Consider the following 12886-nt stretch of genomic DNA (forward strand, 5'->3'; position numbering starts at 1 on the left):
ACCTGCTGCCCTGTAGCATATTCTCTAGCTCAAGCATTCCTGTCATACCAGACCTTTTTCTGTTGTTGGGCTTCTGCCAGGTTCTCCTGGGCAAAGCCCATGAGTTCTCTGAGCCTTGTCCTCAGGTTTAGGACATATGCCACAATAGACTCCTTGTGGGATTCACATTCACCTTCCCACTCATCTCAAATTAAATCTAGAGGCCCCCTCACACTATGCCCATACAACAACTAAAAGGGTGAAAACCTGTGGATTCCTGGGGAGCATCTCTGTAAGCAAACAACAGATGGGGCAAATAATTGTCCCACTCCTTCTTAAACTGGTCTGAAAATGCCCATACCATGGACTTGCTTGTAGAGTTTAACCTCTCAACAAGACCATTAGTTTGGGGATGGTAGGGGGTGGTTTTTAGGTGCTTCACCCCACAGCACTTCCACAGACAAGCCAGCAGGTCTGACATAAAAGTGGCACCTTTGTCAATCAGTATTTCTTTTGGGAAACCTACCCTGCTGAAAATCTCTAACAAAGCATTTGCCACCTTTTCTGCCTCAATGGAGGATAACTCCACTGCCTCAGGGTATCTTGTAGCATAATCTACTACCACTAGGATATAATTTTCCCTGTGGAACTTGGGGTAGTCTGATGCTCCACAATATCCATAGCTACCCACTGAAATGGCTCCTCAATCACAGGCAAAGGCATCAAAGGAGCTCTGACCCTGTTTCCCACCTTGCCTACCTTTTGGTACTGCTCACATGTCCTGCAGTACTCTGTTACATCTCTGGAAATTCCAGACCAATACATGTTCTGCATAATACATCATTTTGTATGTTTTATGCCCATATGACCTGCAAAGGAAATATCATGAGCTATGGCTAGAAGCACCAGAGGGTAGGCTCTAGGCACTACCAACTGCTGTATTCTCTCAACTTCTAGCCCTCCCTTAGGGGGTCCACTCCCTATACAGTAACCCTTTGTTCCAGTATACAGAATCCCCCTTCCCTTGAGAATCAGGTGCCTCACTAGCTACCTCTCTCAGGCCTTGTAATGTAGGATCTGAGAGATGAGCCTGTCTCAAATCTCTCTTTGTAACCCTTCCCAGCTCCACTTCTATAGGACGCCTGGCATCTTCTGACAGTGGTGTCTTACTGTCAGCCCGGGTACTACTACTCACCTCTACCTTTGCAGTCACTCTGCCCAAGGGAACATCAGTACCCACAAGCAGTTGTGGCTCACCTTCAGTCTCACTGCTGCAAGGTAGGTCCCTCCTTGAAGTAACCACCACACCAGTCCTGACTGCAAGTATGCAGTCTGTCTGGGTCTACCCCAGGCTACCAGACCCACATCCTTGTCTCATAAACTGACTGTGTGTAACTGCATTAACTCATTACATCTAAGTGATGCCTCCAGGTGCATCTGCAGTTAACTCCTACTGATGCCTCTAGGCATCAAAATTTGCTTGTTCATATTTGCATCAATAATTCTAAAACCATACCACGTATAAGGTTTTAAAATATTTCATCTTAAAGCTTACACATTGGCAAACTCAACTGCATTAATATTTGACCTCTGTCTGGTGCAGGTAAATAAATATTAACTGTTGTTTTTTATGATATTAATTTATACAGATATAATTTTCACATTGTTCTAAACATCTCAACAACTAAGTAACACAAATAGAGCTCTTTAGCTCATGTGAAAGCTCTCATCTAGATGAATAAAATACTGCTGAATGTATGTGTGTAACCTGAGTGGTTGCTGAGCTATTATAAGTTGTTTACAAAATATTACAAATGTAAAAGTAACTGTTTACTATGACTTATAAAATTCAGTTTAAGACCTAGAATCTAAAGAATGCTGCCACTATTAAAACAGTTTGTGCTGAAGAGTTTGCCATTTATACTTCTTTCATAATCCCTATGGTTCTAGAAATATGAACATTTGTTTGAAATGTGAGGACATATTTTGATTCTATCAAAAGGCTTAGGCTCCACCCATTGGAAACAATAGTGCAAACTTCCTGAGCTCCATTGTAGTGAATGAGTTAACACATAGTACTGCCTCATTAAAATCCTTCCCTATCAGGACATCTGCAGGATGGTAGTTTCATACTCCTGTTGTCTCAAGACAACCTGCTATTGGCATTTTGTCTTTCCCACTTACTGGCTCTCCTACCTTTTGTTCCCCACCTTGCCTCTGTGGACATCTGTATGCCACATGACCTCACTGGTTGCATTCAAAACATTTAACCCTACGTCCTGGATGTATTCCTGGACAAGTGGCTTCCCCTGCTAATGTCAGATTCTGTTAGGGTAGTCTGGGATGCCCACCATGGGTTCCTTTAGCACTAGATATCTCTTTCCTGTGCATTGATGCTCTGCTTGCTCGGTATAGGTCTCCCTTCTTCCCCAACCCATCTGAAGTGGCACATTATCTATCAGCTAACCAAATCTTCATGTCCTCAAGCAAAGTGCTAATGCCTTGTTTCCTCACCAAAAGGTTTGCCAGCCCTTCAAAAGTGGTGACCTGACATCCACTCACCCACCTATGAAAATTAGTGGTCAGTTCATCAACATATTCACATACACTTTCATCTGCCTTTGTCTATGCTCACAAAACTTTTTCCTATAAGCATAAGGTGTTAGCGTAAAAAATTCTATCAAACAATTCTTAACTGCAGTATAATCAAAATATTCATGACCAGATTTCTTGTACAACACAGTTAAAGCTTTACCATGGAGTAAGGGGGTCAGGAACCATACCCAGAGCCTTTGGTCAACATAATAGCTTACATAACCTCTCAAACGTCTGAATGAAACTATCAAAATTATCCCCCTCTGTAAACTGTGGAAGACATTTACTGACATTTTTTGTGCTTCTGGGGTCCAGTTGCTCCCTTCCCCATTACTTCCATGACTCTGGTGAAGAGTCAGCATCTCCTTTTCATGCTGCCTCTGCCTCTCCTTCTCCACAGCTTCCATTTCCAAATGCCTGGCCTCAAATTTGCAATATTGTATTTTAGTCTTCTGTTAAGTACAAACTTGCAGTTTTAAAAGTACTGTATTTCATTTTTTCTGTTACCTAATTGTTTTCACAGAATAGTGTGCTGTGTGTCTCTCTGCTATAAGAGGGGGTGGTGGTCTTCTCACTTCTTTATTATCTGATATTTAACTGTTAGCCTAGAGGGCGTCCTCTGTACTTTAAGTGCTAGCCACAAAGTTTGAGAATTCATTTTATGCTCAATTTCTGAGAGACTTGCTTGGCTACAATCACCTGCATTAGAAGCTGAAGTTAAGTGAACATTCGCAGTATTGTATTTTACTCTTCTGTTAAGTACAAACTTGCAGTTTTAAAAGTACTGTATTTCATTTTTTTGTTACCTAATTGTTTTCACAGAATAGTGTGCTGTGTGTCTCTCTGCAGTAAGTTCCCCACCCTCCCTCTCTGTTCTTGTCTTGGTGTTAGTGTTGGTGGCTCTGGAATTGCCCACCCTTCCTGTAAGTCTGTATTTGAACTCTCCTCCTGGGTCCATCTCATTGCTCACTTAACCGAGTACAGTGAGATCATATCCTGAGTCTAGTGTTCACTCTACTTAATACAGAGAGAAGATTTGAGAAGGCCAACCCACTTAGGTTCTTCCTTCTTCTCTCCTTGCATTTTACTAACAAAAAAAATTGCACTTTATTCATCTGCTTTTACTGTATTTGTGTTCCCTCCTACTTTATTTTCCTTTTGCCTCTTCTTAAAAGTACTCAATTTTATTTATTCTGCTACATTTATTACTGCTTGGTAGTAGCCTGATTAAATTGTAACTGTCATTCTAAGTCTTTTGGTTTAAGCACTTGGGCTTCGTACCGGTTGTTTTACATTAAGAAGGTTTGTGGTCTGCATTGTTGTGGCAGGACAGGTAGCTTACATCCTTCTAAGCTGGGAATTGCTGATTGAAGGCTCAGTGTCTGCTATTCTAAAAGTGTATTAGTTTTGGTTTAAGCACTTGGGCTTCAGGCCAGTTATTTCATATTAAGAAGGTTTGTGGTCTGCACTCTTGTGGGAGGAGAGGCTGGATTCTGCCCTTCTGAGCTGGGAATTTCTGGTCACAGGCTTATTGTGCCTGCTTATTTGAACTGTTTCTTTCTGAAATTGGTGCGCCTTGTTGCTGTAGCATAGACCAGATTCAGGCCTGCTGAATCTAGCTTTGTTTGTATAACTTGAGCACTGATCCAGGCCATCTTTTTTTAGAGAAGGTTCTCCTGCACCTTAGTGGCAGGAGGGTGCAGTTAGAACTTGTCTGATTGAAGACTGCTGGAATAGGGTTTAGTTTTGAGCTTTTTTCTGGTTAATTGGGTAACTTGTTTAAATCAGTTTGTTTGTTTTCTAATTGTTTTATATATGTATAAAATTGCACTTTATTCATCTGCTTTTACTGTATTTCTGTTTCTTCGTACTTTATTACTAGGGGCATTGACTATAACTCTGATCTGAGATATATAACAATAAGTATCCTTTTCTGTGCATTTAAAGTGTTTTTTTAATGTATCTGCTTTATTTTCTGAAAAAAATATATATACTTGTTCCCCACCTTTCTAAGCTAGTATAGTCCAGTGTTCAGGTTAGTGCTGAATTCAGGGCTGTGTTACAAATCTCTGTGTTTGCCCATACCTTGCTTGGATAGAAGGAAGTTTCTCTGTTCACCTGTGAAAGAGGGGAGCTTTGAGCAGCCTATCTGTCCCTAGAGGAGTGATTTCAGTTCAGAAATTAGTAATTTATTGGCCATTGCAGGCTAATTTATATCTATCTCTTTCATTTCCCTGCAATAAAAACACATTTGCCCAGTTTTGTGTGCCGGGCAGTGCTGGTTAGCTAGGGTATAACTATTCCCAGCTCCACAAAGTCTCCTCTTCAATTTTTCCTTTGAGCTAGACAAACTTTCAACTTAAGCACTCAAGCCATTCATTTCTCAGCCTGGCACTTGTTCAAAACTGATAGCAAGCACTTATAAACCCTAGCTCTAGACCCCCCTCTATACTGTACAGAAGGACGAGGCCCTCTATTCGACTTTACCAGCCATTCAGTAAAACAGTTCACTGTACCTATCCAGGCATGTCCAAAGGGCAGTTTCAGGTGTACTATCCAGTCCAACTGGTGAATCTGGGCATTTTGAGGCAGTGTTACAACTGCCTCATGTACATAGACAACCCTCTCCTCCTACCACCACACACTAATACATGAGAGAGATGCAATTATACCGCCAAACTGGAGGCTAAGCTCTTTCAACCCAACACTGGATCAGACAGTCAAGAGGAGAAGGGAAACACTTGCATCACACCACCAGTCTCACATAGACCCATCAAACCAGCACCGGCAAAAAACACACATAAATACATAAAAACTTACTCTGAGGCTCTAAATAAAAATCTGCAAAAGCAACAGAGACCTCCAAAGCAGACATCCAAGCAACCTCCACCCCAAACACAAACCATGAAACACATATTTCACAAAACCAGTCTTAAGGCAAAATAACATACCCAACATACTAGTAATAGGTAACACAATAGTCAGGCACACTGATGTCCCACTCACTAGGTTGAATAAGGAGATGGTTACTATAAGCTGCCTGTCAGGTGCCAGGATCCACCACAGAACACAAGCATTCAGGTTACTCCAGAACAAGTACAAATATGACTCTGTCATTGTCCATGTTGGTGTGAATGACCTGAGCCATACCTCCCTGGACTACATGAAAAGAGACATGGAAGAGTTCTCTGATAATGTAGCCCAGGCCGGTATGACCCTGTCCCTGAGTAGCATCCTGCCCTCACCAAGAATTATACCACGGTATAAAGAAAAAATTATCAATTTCAACAATTGGCTAAGTTTCTGGTGTCATTCAAAGGGGATCCAGTGTCTGTCCAACTGGAATGATATGCTCGACAAGCCATGCTGCTTCGCTAGAGATGGCTTCCACCTGCTACCCTTAGGCTTTCAAATACTAGCCAAGGCTCTTGCCACCCCCATAGTGTCTTTTTTAGGCAAGGCTCAAAAGACAAACCCACCGCTATAAATAGTGCAAGTAACAAAAAACTGAGGGTAATGCTACTCAATGCCAAAGTCTAAACCTCAAAATGGATGCATTCGAGGCACTCCTCAGTATGGAGAAAATCGATATATGTGCAGTAACAGATACCTGGTTTAAGGCTCCAGAGAGCACCCCAGCACTACCAGGCTACAACTCATACCATACATTTTGGCCACAGAACCCGGACCGAAATACAAAAAGTGGGGGCGTATCCATATTCATCAATGATACCCACACCTCCAGGTTAGTGGCACAGCATGATGCTTCAGAGATCATTCACGTGCAACTAACAATGGGCAAAACTGCAATTCAAATTGTAACTTGCTACAGATCACCCATCATGTCCCTGTACCCCCATTCCGCTTTTCTGGAAACACTGGGAAACATAAAGATCCTACCAAACACCCTAATATTGGGTGATTTAAATTACCCAAACATTAACTGGGAGGACTACTCAAGTACTAACTCCCTTGCCCAATATTTACTAAAATTTATAAACTCAAACACCCTGGATCAACTGGTCAATACTCCCACCAGAGGTGACAACATATTGGACCTGGTCATCACCAACATGGGCGACAGGTGTTCCACACCAGAGGTCAACCCCTTGCTGGTTAGATCTGAACATAAACAAATCACTTTGGATATCCACATTCTGCCCCCACCCCCAGACAAGGAAACCACCATGAAAAACTTTTCAAAAGCAAACTTCACGTTAATTAAGACCAAGGTGGAAAGTTTCAAAGCCCCCATGCTAAAGGATAATGCTGTCCAAGCTGCAAAATCCTTTACTGATCCATTCTACAGGCACCTACAAGAATGCATGGATCGTGCCATCCCAAGCAAAACCAAGACCTACTCCTCCAAGAAAAGGAAACCAGTCTGGTGAACCCCTGCCATAAACAAACTATACAATAGAAGGAGGAAACTAGTACAGAAAAAGAGTAAAAGCCCAAGAAGGGAAGACATCCCTGATCAGTATCAGCAAGAAACTACGATCCCTCATAAAATCATCCAAGGCGAGCTTCGAAAGAAAAATTGCCAAGGACTCCAAAGATAACCACAAGGCATTCTTTAGCTATGTCAAGAATCTAAGTGGCAATGCTCAGATCTGCATGGAGTTAGTGCAGAATGGCACAAAATACACTGAACTGACCAATATTGCCAACATCCTGGCAGACAGGTTCAGTGCAAACTTCACCCCCTCTCACCCCCAAAAGGGCACATGACCATACCAGGAGAATGTAGAGCCCCTGAAATCACAGACACTCAGGTTAAAACAGCCCTCTCCAAAGCCAAAAACACAGCATCAATGGGACCGGATGGTGTCCCAGGCTGCATCCTACACAAGCTCAAAGATGAACTAACCCCTCACATAAACGCACTGTTCCAACACAGCCTCTCCACAGGCTATGTACCCATAGAGTGGCACACAGCAATGGTTATTCTGCTCCACAAAGGTGGAGCCACAACAGACCCCAGGAACTATCACCCTATAAGCCTGACTAGCTTGGTCTGCAAGTCTATGGAGTGCATCATCAAGGAACTCATTAACAGAGACATTGGGAACCTCCAAACACTGGACCCTACCCAGTTCGGCTTTGTTAAGGGAAGATCATGCTTCCCAAACCTGGTGGACGTCTTTGAGACAGTTACCAAGGCTATAGACAAGGGAAAGGTGGTAAACACAGCCTGCCTAGACCTAGCAAAGGCCTTCAACACCATTCCCCATTCTGGTATTATAGACAAGCTCACCAACCTGAACATAAACCCCTATGTCACAAGATGGGTTGCCAACTGGTTCATGGACAGAACCCACATGGTGAGAGTTGTGGGAGCTAGGTCCGACTCTAAGCCAGTTAAAAGTGGCATTCCCCAGGGCTCAGTCCTGTTCGGCATACACTTCTCAGAGGTACAGGTAAGCACAAGAGGACTATGGCTGATTTCACAGGCGACTGCAAACTAGGGGTTATAATTGACTCTCCAGCTGACACAGACATCCTCCAAAAGGGTCTCACTGAGACGGATACCTGGTGTCAAAATCATGGCCTCAAGCTAAATGCCAAAAAGTGCATAGTCATCCCCTTTGGAAAAAACAAAGTACCCACAAACTTCCACATAGGTGGTAGTCCCCTAAATATGGAAGATGTAATAAGGGATCTGAGGACCCAAGTATATAGTAATCTCTCATTTGATAATAACATTGCCAAAGTGTTTAGAAAATCCTTCTATGTGGCCCACCTAATCAGAAAAGGGTTCGCATCCAGATCAAAAGAGGTCATTGTGCCCCTCTACTCATCACTCATCAGACCCATCATAGAGTACAACGCCCCATTTGGGATGTACCTTACAAGACACCTGCAACAGCTGGAAAGATCACAGAAGTACCTCACCAAGAGGATCACTGGCCTCAAACAGATGCCCTATGCAGCTCAACTGAAGAAACTCCAGCTGTACTCAGTTGCATATCGCCTACTCAGAGGTGATCTCTGCCTGACATACATGGCCATGTCCAACCGAGAATTGATGGACATGCTCTACCTAAAGAAAACCATATCCCCTCAAGCCACACACTCTAGGGATCTAAACCTTACCACAACAATAAATAGGATGTGCTGGAGGGATAGATCCTTGTCCCAGAGACTTCCCATGCTTTGGAACAAGATTCCAATCTACATTAGGCAGAGCTCCTCTCTAACAGTCTTCAAGAGAAACCTTGATAAGTGGATGGGAAACAGAAAGTTTACCCCGGGGATCACTTCAGTGACTGTACTAGACAGAGGCATAGGGAACTAATCTAAGGGGGTGGCAAAAGCCAACACATTCTGGCTAGGCTTATAAATGCCTTTGGGCAGATAGCCTAGTACCTACCTATGAACCTATGAACTTGAGTCTCTTTAGCTCCAGATAGATTTTTAAGTCCTCTGCTTAAAGGTTGAGCTGTCCATTCTCTGAGTGTTGTACATCTCAACGGCCAGTCTGATCATCCTCCTGATTACTGTTTTCTGATGCAGCTGTGACCAAAGCTGCAATCATGTCTGCCTTAGTCAGGTTTCCAATGCATCAGTCCTTTAGCCTGGCACATCTCAGCCAACTGGCTCCTTGTCAGCTTGCCATACTCCTCTGCTGACATACTTGCCTGATCTCCCTGACTAAATAAGCTAACAAAAGAAGTAAAACAATTTTGACCTGAACTCTAAATATTCACTGCATGGCTGATTTAGAGTACAAAAACACCTTCAGTGATCACTGTACACAAGCCACAGGAATTTACTATCCACACCACTACAAGCCAATAAATATGTGATGTGGCTAACTCACTACTATTAAACAATTAATATATGATGTGGATATCCCACCACTGCCAAATAATTAAAATGTGGCACCCATGCACTGACCCAGTAATCAAGTAGCCTCAATGCTCACTATTAGCACCAGTGAGGGGCATGCACATTGGGAAGGATAACAACTATACACACAGTAAAGTAAAATTTCCCTTAAGAGCACACAGAGATCACAGTCAGTCTGGGGCTTGTCTCTCCCTTTCTCTCCAGATACCCAATAAGACTCACCATTGGCACAGCTATAGGGTACAGATCTCAGCCTAGTTGTCAAGCTAAAGCCTCCAGCAGCCTCTCTGTCCAACCAGTGCTTCATGTCTCTGTCCAAGTAGCTGACACACACACACACTTTGAGATATGAGTAATATGCAACACACAGACACTCCTGGGGAAGGCTGGCACAGGTTCTCCAGCTATGCCCCTTCCTCCCAGGGTATAAGGTAGTAATCACTGCCACCAACTACTCTTATCAGCTACTAAGAAGACCCTTCCCAAAAGGTGACCAATTTTGCTGTGTAATATTGCTGTTATCCAAATAGTAAGTGCGACCCAGGGCTAAAGCTGTTGGAGTGGCTTGGACAGTATCACCAAATATGTGCAATGTATGCTAAGAGCATAAATTATCTCTACATAAAACAGCCACAGATGAAATGTTTAAAAATATTTAATAATAAATAATAAAAACACAAGACAATACTTATTACTTCAACAAAATGACATTACAGAGTTCAGAAATCACAGGAAATTTTTAAAATAATATTGTAGGATAGTCTGACATAAATATAGAAAACAGCTAGACTAATCTGGCTAAATTTCTATCTAACTCTAAGAGAAATACTAAGATCTAAGATGGTACTTACAGAGCAACAGCAGAGGGCTGGTGAGTTGATGTGTTCAAGTTCAGACAAAATCCAAAATGCTCTCCTTTCTTTCTGTCCTTAAAATGATAACACAGTACTGCTGAGTCATTTCAGATTACATCATTCTTAACAGTTCTTTAGTTCCCAGGTTAACAGAAACTCAAACTGTACATTTCTTAGTAAGCTGCACCTGGCCAAGGAGCCATAGCAATAAAAGACATTATACATTTAAAACCTTAGCAATTGCCTCTTAAATCAAGACAATAGAAATAATTTCCTGTCCCAGACATCCTGTCTCCGAGCTTGAGATCAAACAGTCATGCAATGCTTGACTTATCAGCTTTCTTCCAGCAGAGTGCACTGTGCTTATATTTTTGAAGCTCAGTACAACATATAGTTTAATCCTAACATATAGTTCTATTTACGTTTGTAAACCAAACATGTGGATTATATTAATATTTACAAATAACATAGAATTATCTAAAAAAATCTATCTAGCTAGGCTGGCAGCCTTCACAGATGTCTTTTAAACTGCAGGTGGAAGTCCATCAAAGGATGTAGACCCTTGCTTTACTTTTTGAAGCAGTTTGTATACCATACTTGGTACAATAGTTAGAACAGACACACTAAAAAGACAAATGGGCATTCCCTTTGCAATAGAACATAATAGGTCAATTGACTATTGGTAATCAGGGGCTGTTTAACAACTTCCTGAAAGTGCACACTAAAGTAACAGCAATTTCCTCATTTGTTAGATGAATGAAATGTCTGGCTTCTGTCCATAGTTAAGAAACTAATTTATAGTTTTCCAATCCTTTTTGGGATGTGTAACTTGGTATACTGTTGAGACTGATAATAGCCCTTTTTACTGTTATTAAGACAATTTTACATTATTTTGCTATTCTTTATAATTCATGAAAGATGATATATTTGTATTAATATGAATTTAATCTGAAGAGTAAGACGTAGATGGTTCAGATGTTTACTTCATTGTTTATGTACTTGAGGGCCAGGGATATAGTAGAACTATAAGTTGGTATAACCACACACACCGACAATTTGACCTAGGTTTCGTCTTTAATTGCAGACTTCTTCAGAACAATGAATTATAAAAACATTGAGCATTAAGTACACTTGTATTAATTGGATAATTGAACTTAATTGATCTCAATTAATTCAGTTTAACCCAAGCATACCCAAGCTACATAATTTGAAAACAAATAAAATACATTAAAACAACTACAATTTTTTTTTATTATAATTATACTATTATATACACTCTAAAATGTTTTATTATTTTACAAACAGAGACTTTAACAAAGAGATAAAAGCATTAATTATCCCTTAATATGTTTCAACTTTAATATAGGGGCAATACTTATGCTATCATTTATGCCTGGAAACACTGTAGCATTTAATTTTAACTGCCATTTCATTTCACAGATATCAAGGTGAACATCTAAAATTCCACCTTGACTGTCTTTATTAATATGTTGTATCACACAAAATTTAAACTGATGCCCATTATTTTGTTCTATATGTCTAACTAATGCATTGTTTTTTCTCATATGTTTGATATCCATAATATGTTCACTAATTCTTTCTTTAAATGTTCTACAAGTTTTTCCTACATAAAATGCTAAGCATTGACAGCACTTTGCTAAATAAACAACATTTTTTGTGCCACAATCATAATGCCCATACAAACTGATGCCCATATCAGCCACCACTATTTTAGAATCTGTAGGCATAATATACTGGCACATGCTGCATCTCCCACATTTAAAATTACCTTTAACCCTACTTGTGTTATTTATTTCACCCATACCCCAACTATTTCGTTCAAACAGTTGTTTAAAGGATTTTCCTTTTCTATATACATATTTTGGTGAATTACTTAATTTATTCCATACCATGCAATCAAGTTTTAACAATCTCCAGTTATTATGTATAATGTCTACTATATGCTGAGAATCATAAGAATAAGTAGTGATGAAATAAATATCCAAAACATTTGTTCCACAATTTTCTTTAATATTTTTTATATTAACATCACCTCTGTTTTCTATGGAACCACTCATCCTTTCACTATTTTCAATGGGCTTATTAATACCATTATTGTTATTCTGTGAAATATTCTCACTATTACTCATAGTTAATAAAGCTCTATAAGTACCATTATTTCTTTTTCGCTTCACTTCACTACTAATAGATTCACACAACATTATGGGATATCCTCTCTTAATGAACATACCTTTTATAAAGTCCACTTCACTTAAGAATTCTTGCTCATTACTAACCATTCTGGCTGCTCTAATCATCTGGCCCTTAACTATAGCCTTTTTCTGATGGTAAGGATGCCAGCTTTGGCAATTTAGGTATGAATTTGAAAAGGTGGGCTTTCTGTATATACCAGAAATTAAACATTTTTTTTAGTTTTATCAACTTTCAACTGTACATCCAAATAAGACAATTCATCTTGACTAAATGTGTAAGTAAATTTCAAAAATTGCACCGTGTTGTTTATATAATCCATGAACATTTTAATTTTTTCAACACTACCCTCCCATATCACAAAAATATAATCTAAAAAAAATGGGTATAATGTT

Source organism: Protopterus annectens, chromosome 1.part1, assembly GCF_019279795.1.
Source record: "Protopterus annectens isolate FY-2018-M chromosome 1.part1, PAN1.0, whole genome shotgun sequence".
NCBI classification, from domain to species: Eukaryota; Metazoa; Chordata; order Ceratodontiformes; family Protopteridae; genus Protopterus; species Protopterus annectens.